Source organism: Anopheles gambiae, chromosome 2 (assembly GCF_943734735.2).
Source record: "Anopheles gambiae chromosome 2, idAnoGambNW_F1_1, whole genome shotgun sequence".
NCBI classification, from domain to species: Eukaryota; Metazoa; Arthropoda; class Insecta; order Diptera; family Culicidae; genus Anopheles; species Anopheles gambiae.
Genome location: NC_064601.1, coordinates 79,824,687 through 79,834,389, shown reverse-complemented (window position 1 = coordinate 79,834,389; position 9,703 = coordinate 79,824,687). Strand labels below are relative to the sequence as shown.

General features: G+C 41.9%; 1 protein-coding gene across 1 annotated transcript in view; it reads left to right on the top strand.

The window, feature by feature from the left end:
• Positions 1–729: 729 nt before the first annotated feature.
• Positions 730–9,703, top strand: part of LOC1274848 (uncharacterized) — a 102,992-nt gene continuing 94,018 nt past the window's right edge. Inside the window, exon 1 of the mRNA XM_061645552.1 lies at positions 730–1,283. The gene's annotated coding sequence lies outside the window, so the exon portion shown is untranslated. The remainder of the gene's footprint in view (positions 1,284–9,703) is intronic.

Sequence of the window (9,703 nt, the reverse complement as noted above, 5' to 3'; positions counted from 1 at the left end):
TCCATGTTTAAGCGCGAGAGACATGAAGACTCTCATTATTATGTTTTATATTAATTCTAGCTAAAATCTTTTTTCAAAGTTATTAAGTTTAAAAAGAAAAATATAAAATAAACACCATCAATTGTAATTTTGCAACATATTTAGCTCCATCGTTCTGATAAAGCAAATCATCTTATTTGTATACCATGAAACGGGTTAACGTATTTTTTTTTTAATTTAAATTTGGTATTAGCGACATCTACAGGATACGCACGAAAACCATTTTCAGCCATCCAGTATGATACGCCTGACAGTATGTAATATTTAACGTCATTCAGCACCTGCATGCAATTTGCGGTACAATTTCCGCCACAAAGTATGCAATATGTACGACACAAGTTGACACAATCCGCCCCTTGGCTAAAGTTCTTCCCGTATGAACCGTTTCCATGCGCATGCTCGGTGGATGTTGCCGTTATGGACTTGTTATTAATTTATGTTTAAATATTTATTTTACAGGAATACATCATACAGAAGTACATTTCCAGAACCAGCTGAGGTTACATTTAATTTCCCAATTGCCATCTAGACATAACCGAACATTCAAAACATATTAGAAAACTGTCAACCCGGTAGATCCCGGCGCGCTCCCAGCGTGTTTTTTCGCCCTACCTTTCTATCTCTCTCACACCCGGTTCGCCCGATTCGCCCGCTTACTGGGGTGGAACGATTTTCCGGCAGCAGGAAAATTGTAAACAGCTAAATTTTCCTCCGTACCTGCACGCATGCGAACCCCCATCACGGGCGTGTAGTTTGTCTTCATTTCGATTCTTTCCCATTTGTTCCTTTCTCGGTGTGTCTCGCGTTTTCGTGTTTCGTGATTGCCTGCTGTACGTGTTGGGCATGGCGTGAACAATTAGAATCAATACAAGCTGGCACTTGGAAAGTGGTCAAACGCTTTTCCACCTACCGACCTCTTGGTTCGTTTATGCGAAGCAACGACATCGCTTTTGCTGTAGGCAGCGCAGCATACCGGTATTGTGTGAAGCAAAATAGTGTCGCGAGTGGTGAATGGAAAGTGAAAAAATAAACACGCGCCCAGGACAAAGCAAGCAGCAAGCGAAAGTTTGTGCGTTTTTAGTGCATTCGAAGCTGCCAACAGGATACCCCTTCGCCCCGGTTCGGATTCTTAAGACGTGCAGCATGATTGGCAAAGAGTAAGACAGCGTACAGCAGGGAGCGATCGCTGTGTCCTGTTTCCTTCCACTGGCGTTCGAAGGAATTTATCGATCCGAGTCGCGCAGGTATGTGAATGTAGCCGAAAATGTAGTATTCTTTGCTTCCCGAGCCATTCCTCTGGGCAAACTCGCATTTGTTTATGCAATGCAATAGTGTACGGGGATGTTTTCAATTAGGGAAATATTTAAAAAAAAATCAATGCATTGTTTAGGTAACGCAAGTAACAAAATCATGTTTCCCAAAATATTTCAATTTAATGTTTTTTTGTATGTTTGTTGAAAACAACTTCCTCCACACAGCTTAAAGAAACTCGTAGTATCGGTTTTACTGCTCCTTACTAAAAATACTCAAAATAAACCATAAAAACACACCATAATACACTTGCGATAGCACCATTTCCGCTCCCGGGAGCGTCTCACGGCAAACGCTGCTTTACGGCACCGGAAACCACACGTACCTCGCACGGAATCGAAAAACGCGTTTGTTCTGCTTCGGGGAGTTGTTTTTTGCACACTCTGTACACCCGAAGATTTCTTTACCACAGGCTGCTGCTGGCAGCTCATAAAACATCCTTTTTATGACAAAATTATGAAACGCGCACGCACCGGGACAACACAAAACCGCAACCAGTACCAGCTTCTTCGCACCGGCTGCAAGAAGTTTAGGTCGGTTAATTACTACATTTTCCCAGCACGTGACAACCGGGGCTTTTGTCGTGCCCGGTCGTGCTTAGTAGGCTGGCGAGCAGCATCATCCCCGCGGTGACGAGTCGATCGAAAGCGAAAGCGGCAACGGAAGCTAAGCACCGCGCTCTGGTGGCACGGATAAAGCGAGCTCATCGATGTGTGCCATCCAAGCAATCGAGACTAGTTGTTTCCTAGTGCGGCAGTAAGGCAGTGAACCGGTGAACCAGTTTTGTTTTCCCTCCCGCTGTTCCACTGTTTTTACTGGCGATTGTTTTTACTTAGGCGCACTATCAGCTCGGCTCGACCACCCGATGGGAAGGGCCAAATTAAACTCCATCTCATCTCACAAAGCTCATTACACCTTAATTGCTGTGTGCGGTTGCATCTAATCAACTACCACCGCAGCAACTGGTGGTGCATTGATAGGTCATCAATTGGTTTGATTAAAATCTTACAAGACACTCCAGTGCTCCCCTCTGTTTTCTTTCTCCCTCTTTACCACCCATGGCTTTGGATGGAATGCAAATGGAACCTCCAACAGCGTTTGTCACACTGGCCGCTGGTAAGACGTTGCTAGTTTTTCCGATGCATTTTTGTTTTCTACACAAACGCGCATTCACGCACGCACCGTCCCGCGTGGCCAGCACTTCGTGAAGCCAGCACGTGAAAGACATTACGAAGTGCGTATATTTTAATGTTCTAACGGGGGTTTTCACACAGCCGCCGTCGTCGCCGCAGCATTGGCACGTGCCTCCCCCGTTCGTGGGGGAGTGGTACGATAGATGAACGTTCCATTTTTTACACACACTCATTTTGCTTCCACCTCCGTCTGCTAAAGCTCCGTTACGTTTTTGAGCTAGTAAGATTTTGTTTCTTTCCTTCCTTTTCTCGTTGTTTCACCATCTAATCGATCGGATGTTTACTCGCGACCCTAACCATGAAAAATGGAGGATGTTTATTTTGTGTTTCGTTGGTCGTTTGCGCTGTTGGCACACGTCCGTCTGTTCGATTGCAGTTGTTCGCTGAGTTTTACACACGAGTAGTAGTAGTAATGTGACGGGCAGCAAGTACTATAGCTGTATTGAGATTTAATCAACATGGTTGTAAAGAGAGTTTGGCCGGATAATGAAACACATGCACCTTTATTGCCGTATGGAAACATTTGAACGGGTGGAGTGGGTTTTTTGTACTGAATTAAGCTTTTTTTTTCTTTCTTTTTTGGCACCACAATCGTTGCTGCCATTAGACTGCTCGAGCCAAGGGTTTAATAGCAATATTGTTTTGAACTTAAGCACTTATTGTTCAAACTACCGTGCCTTATTGTTTTGACCCAGAAAAGTATTGCCAGACTTATGAGGGGATAAATTTCCAATATGGAAACAACAAGGGAAAATGTACATCGAATTATAAGAATTCAACGAGATTTAGTTGAGAAAATATACTACAAGGTCCATTTGTAGAAGATAATAACTTATATAATGTACATTTAAGTGGATTTTTTGTAAGGGGTTTTTGACAATTTCATTAAACTTTTAGATTAATATCTTTTTAAGCATAATACTGACTTAAACATAGCCTTGTTCTGGTCTGTTTAATTTAATTCTGCATATTAACTAAGTGCTTATTCCAATCTTGTCTAGACTATCCTATTTAAGAAGCATATATTTTTTTCTGATTTATCTGTTTCTTGATCTCGGGACCAAAGGAATAATTTGGACTGAAATCGTGTTGAAATTTTTTTCTGAAAACTACATGCATTTACTTCATTTTGTCATGTAGTTCCAATAACAAAAAAAAAAAACTATTTTCTGTTGCTATTAGTCTTGTTCATCTAATGATTTTATACTCTTGTAATATTGTCCCAAAATAGTTCGATAAATGATATTTACTAGAGGCATTGCTAACTCACAAACAGACTTAGAGCATTGGATGAAAAACTTGATGAACACTGTAAAAAAATCGGTCGCTTTAGACACAAGTCAACTAAGTTTGTATTGAATAGGGTAGCTTGAACTCCCGATTGAATTGCTTTGTATGATTTCCGTAAAAAATTAACTGGATCAGTGCAGTTTTTTGCATTTTTTTAAATAATTGTAACAGCTTACCGTTTTTTTTAAATTATATTACAATAACTTTATTTCCGCGATATTTACAATAAATGTAAAATAATTTGCCATGCACATAGGTAGATAATGAGCCGTTAAGAAGAGGTCATTCGCTTCTTCGTCATTTCCTTATATAAGCATCGTCCTGTTTCACCCTCTCTTCTTACATTTATTCGAGTCCTGTACGACTATCCCGTTAACATCGTTATCGTTATTTTCAACGTTCTCTTAGCCTAGCTAATATTTCTCTCATAACTGTGGGAATATTTATAAAACTGTGGTTTTTGAAATTCGTTTATCAAGCTTTTTTCTTTTTCCATCCAACGAGCTGAAAATTCAGGCTGTCATTGGAACAGTTATTATCATGCGAGTTCTATCCATGTGACAGTTACGGTCCGCCATATTATTTTGATTTCATTTTTTCTGTTTGAAATTAATTGTAATACTTTTATTAAATTATTGTTTTATTAAGTTATTGTTCAATTATTTATTGTGTGTAGTTTTGACATGATTTCAACCGCCAAGTGTCAAACTACATATAAAACAGCTGGCTAATATCGTAAAAAAAAACCCCTTTATCAGATTCTGTGTGCCACGGGGTTTGTCTATTTATAATAAGAACAAATGCACTCACAATTCCACTGTTCAAACACAAAACATTCTTCATTGAACATACGGCAACGAATATAAACTATCCTTAAACTCCAACGGCTCAAGTCAAAATAATTCTTCATTGAACGCTCCCATTTAGGTCCATATTTTGCAACCGTTTTGTGCTGATGCAAATATTTACAGCTTCTAGAATAAACCACACCATGCTTGTCTCCTAATTGTAAGCTAACACCACTGCATCGGAATCGGCGGACGAAGATCTGCTTTAAATTGGCTTAATTCAATGCATTTCCCGTCCCGAACCACTGGAAACCGTTAGCTCCGTTGTTCCGCATTCACTATCACCCGCATCTAATCGCATTTTCCAACGGCACAGATCTGAAATGGGCACAACACACCCCCTTACGCTGTGCCCATTCATCAACTCCCGCCTGATGCTGGTGGACAAGCAAACGAATTTTGCATAGGCCTTGGTATGGTTTGTCCATTGGAATGCACTCGCGCTGGACCTGCGATGCCCGCAGTAGCACTATGCGACGAGAAAGACACCAAGCCATCGCGGCCGTTGCAGATTTAACTGCCCATAAAACATATCAAACGTACAAACAAACGATGCTCATGTCTGCCATCAAGTCTCGTACTGGCAATGCTGCCGGTAGTCCTCCACGGGAAGGCAAAGGGATCCCGCAGGAAGGAGTACCAAACCGAATGACGTGCAGTTTTATTAGGTGAGAGTTGGTCTACTTCGACTCGACTGCCAACTCCATCTAGGGTCCCAGGCCGTACGAACCCGAAAGCAGCAATAGAGACATTTCGATACTTCGGACACAGCAGGAAGTCCGAAGCACCACCGAAACTAACAGCTGTATTTTTTCCAAACTGTGATGCACTCCATTTTTCCTGAACCTGCTCGGGCCTTGGTTCAACAGCGGCTTTGCTGTGATGTCAGTATATCACGTTCCCGCTCCCGCGGTGAGGTTTTAGAACTCCACGCCCGAATGACCTACATAAAATTTCCAATGCTTTTCAAACGTGTGAAGTGATCGACCTGCCGATCGGTTGTCGTCACCAGTGCATTTAGGCAACATGAGCCGAAGAAACCTCATAAAGTCGTCTTTTTCCCCAGATGCGTATAACTACGATAGGATGTTTGTGCTGCGAAGTTATTTTAGGGAGCTAAATTTAACAAAATATCGCAGGAAATCTTCTCTTTTGCGCAACGTTATTTCAAGCAATTGACTCCGTTTCGTAATTTTTGCCGCGAAAACGATGCACTGTGTTTATCATTTCCAGAAGAGATCTTTGTAGATCTACCCATTATTCTGATAAAATTACACTTATGCACAAGATCAAACACTCACTGTTTATACTTCGTTAGCGTGTGCAACCCTTTCGGTTGTGCAAACACAATACGCTCCGAGCGGCACACAATGTGAAGTAAGTTATCCTTCTTGCTAGACCCGGAAGTACAAGCGGCACAGCACACGGCACGTAACGTCATTCCGATGCCGGGCGTACGGATGCACCTGCACCCCGAGGTTGGGATAATTCCTTCCTGTTTACTTTCCAGAACGCAACGCTAATGCTGGCAATAACTGGTATACCACAAGGAGGGTTGGCTTTACTTCTGGGACGGTTTGGTGTGCGGCACCTTACGACGCCGGTAGCACAGGACCAAACGGTAACGGTTATGATGCTTCCATAACGTACGCCCAGTTGTTATGGAATTGCACCCCCAACACAGTGCCAGTTGCGCAGAGACCCCCGCCTCCGCCTCTCGGAAAGGTGATGCTAATGGGAAGTTGTTTACGATTGTTCGACTGCCGCCGGTACGGCGGTAACTGAACAGCAGTCAAATCTGAGATGCATATGCAAATGTTACGCGAGAGAGCACTAACCGTACCGTAATATTAACACATTTGCTTTTATGAGATCGGAAAGCAAGGGCGGTTCTGGGACAATGTTCCTGGGAATAGTGGAATTGTTGATTTTTGATTGTCAAGTACGTGCCTTGCACAGCTTCCCCGGATCGGTACGCCACAACTGGCAAAATTGAAGCTCAAACTATACTGTCTGCTGGCAAATCGATTGTTTCGAAATTCAGCTTTGGTTGAGCCTGAAGGCGGAGCCCTCTTTACATTAGTGGCCCATAAATCGATCATAAATAGTGCATCTTTGCCATCCTAACGGAAGCCCGTACCCGTGTCAACGCTTGTTGAGATGAAATAATTCCGAAAAAAACCTAACATCACATATCCACTGGGTGCAGCTCAACCAGCTGTTGAGGTTCCTTGTACGGTAAGTACTCATAAATTAGCACACTACTAGAAATTAACTCCTGTTAATTTTCCACTGCAGTGCCATAAATCCTCAAACAGCAGCCCATTCAAGAAGAGGGTGAGAGCGACCCAGCCCCAAAACACCCGATGGCACTTTACCGCTGCAGAAAACTGATACGTCTCGGTATGAGGTCGGTTGGATGTACAAAAAAAAGCCTAACAATGCTTTACGTTTTCCTCTAGCATCGTTTGCTGAATTGCGCACTTCGGTGCCGGGTTCGTGTCAATGCTGGTTCTATTTCCTCCTGCTCTTGCCATGCCGTTTCAGTATGTCACCGGTTGCCAGTTGTCGATCGGTATTGGTACTGGAAATTGTGCAATTAAATTGATACCGACGAAGGGCGAAGAAGCGATCGGATATAGTTTTTCTATCTTTTCGAGAAGGATCGCGTCCTATCGCACCGGTGGTAATTTGATACATTTATGGTGATTTTATTACGTGTTTTTGCTGTTGCTTTTCGTTGGCTGTTCACATTCACATAGATCTTTTCATCTTTTATCTTTTTAGTTGTATTTCATTTAATGTTACAAAAGGTTCACATACTCCGTTTAAGAAACAATATATTTTACAAAAACAAAGGAGTGTTATTACATGTTACATGCGTTATTAAAAGAAAAATAACAACGGCTTAAAAAAGGAAAAAGATTTAATTTATCGCCAAACGCCACGGACCGTCCTTCTGACAGTTTGATCTTCGAAACGACAAATATTATCCTTTCATATTTCTTTCCCACTTTTACTCTCCACTGAAGCCATTCGTCTCAAGAGCACTTCTGTCGGTCGGTGCTACTGCTACTGAGCGTTCGTTTCATCCAAAGGCAACTAGCACACCGGTCCCAAAGATACCTTTTACTGATTCCTTTCCCGATGACAGAAGCTCTAAGCGCATCACCACTCGACCACGACCCCGCATGTATACTGGCTGAGAGGTGGTGAAGAGTAAAAAAAGCAGCATGAAATAAACGTTTTACAGTAAAGAGAAGGAAACATAAAAAAACAATCCAACCACGCTGAGGTAAACTTGTCCTGTGCAAATGGCGCTTCCTGGAGCGTCTAGAAAGCGCAGCGCAGGACACACCGCCTAAACGGACAGGTACGGCCGACCCAAGCAGAGCAAATAACGGATCCGTTCCAAAATGATACCTTCTACAGCGCACCAAAAAAAGGTGCATGTTTGAGGGTTTTTGATTCTCTCTTACCTGGGATTCACCGGAATCGATTCACAGCACAACCAACAACGGTGCGTCCCTAGCACCGGTGGTGCGGCTAATCGAGAAATTCAGCTGAAAAAAACAGGAACCCAGGATGAACGGGGATGAATTTTCGAATCGTTTCTCTGTTTCCTTTGAACGGCTATCTGTCTCTGTGCGCATGTGTGTGTGTGTGTGTATTTCTGTGTGTTCCAGCCAGGAGCACCCGAAAACGGAGAGCCATCACATCATCACAAACATTCGACAAACAACCGTTTGTATACGAACCAGATCAAAAAAGCCTTGCAGGACACCAAAGCATTCAGCAAAGAAAGAAGAAAAAAATACGGCTCCGGGGGGTGATAAGCGCACATTGTTTGTATTTGCTATCTATTTACGGTTTCTCCTAGTCAAAGGTTAACGACAGGTTGACCAGGCTGAAAGGTACCGACATCCGGTAGGTCCGAGTCCGAAAGCAACCCCCCCTACCCGGAAGTTCCGTTCCATCGCAAAAGGACTAGCAAAGTTTGCTGTATGTATGCAGGACAGCGAGGATGTCGGATCGATCATTTTGCATGAATGAACGTATGGGCAAGCAGGTTGAGGTAGGATAAATGAACCTACAGCGGTGTAAGCAGTGACCGAAATGGTTTGTATCGAATGTGAAGTATAAACCCGGACAATATTTCCAAATTTTAACATTTGATGTTTTAAAATCCCATTGATGTTTCAAAACGTACCCTGTTCAACATTGTTGAAGGTTTCTATATGTATAATTTTAATCTATTAAACCATCTAACGTAACAGAGTGCTCTAAGACTTTTACTTTAAACCATGATTCGGCTTCAATTCGATTCAGCTTGAGATTCAAGATTTGGCACTAGATTTAGTAAAAAAAATTATGTAACATAATTATTTTTATTGTTAATTGTTATTTTATGCACGGAGAACTGTTTTAGAGATATCTTAAGCTTACAGGGTTTATTACTTGATACCGTGCTTGTGATATCCTATGCGAAAGTTGTCTTAAGCATGATGACGTTCAGAATACTACTTGTCAGCTTGTCCTGTCAGTTGCTGCAGTTGCGTTCAACGTTGCTCCTCATGCGAAATGAAGTAAAAAACCCTGTAAGTCTAGATACGAATGTACCACATTGTACGATTGTATACGTTAGTACCCTCGTACCAGCTTTGTAATATCAAGTGATACAATTGTGCTATCATCTGCGACGGTTGTCATATACATGAAAATTTTGTCTTTTCATCTAAAGCGGTTGTGCTATAATCTGCAACGCTTGTCATAATAGTTGATACTTTTGTGCTATCAAATGAAAAACCCTGTACGTGGTTCGTGTCAATGGTCGCTTAAACCCATTGATTATAATATAAATTACATAATCCGAGCAATTAGCCTACATTTAATTTTATATTTAAACCTCTACATTAAGGTGTACGTAGAGTAAGGATAATAAGTTCTTTTTTCTAATTTACCGTAACAAAGATGTTTAGTGCACTTTAACCATTTTTGATACGTTTGTTCAGCATATAATTG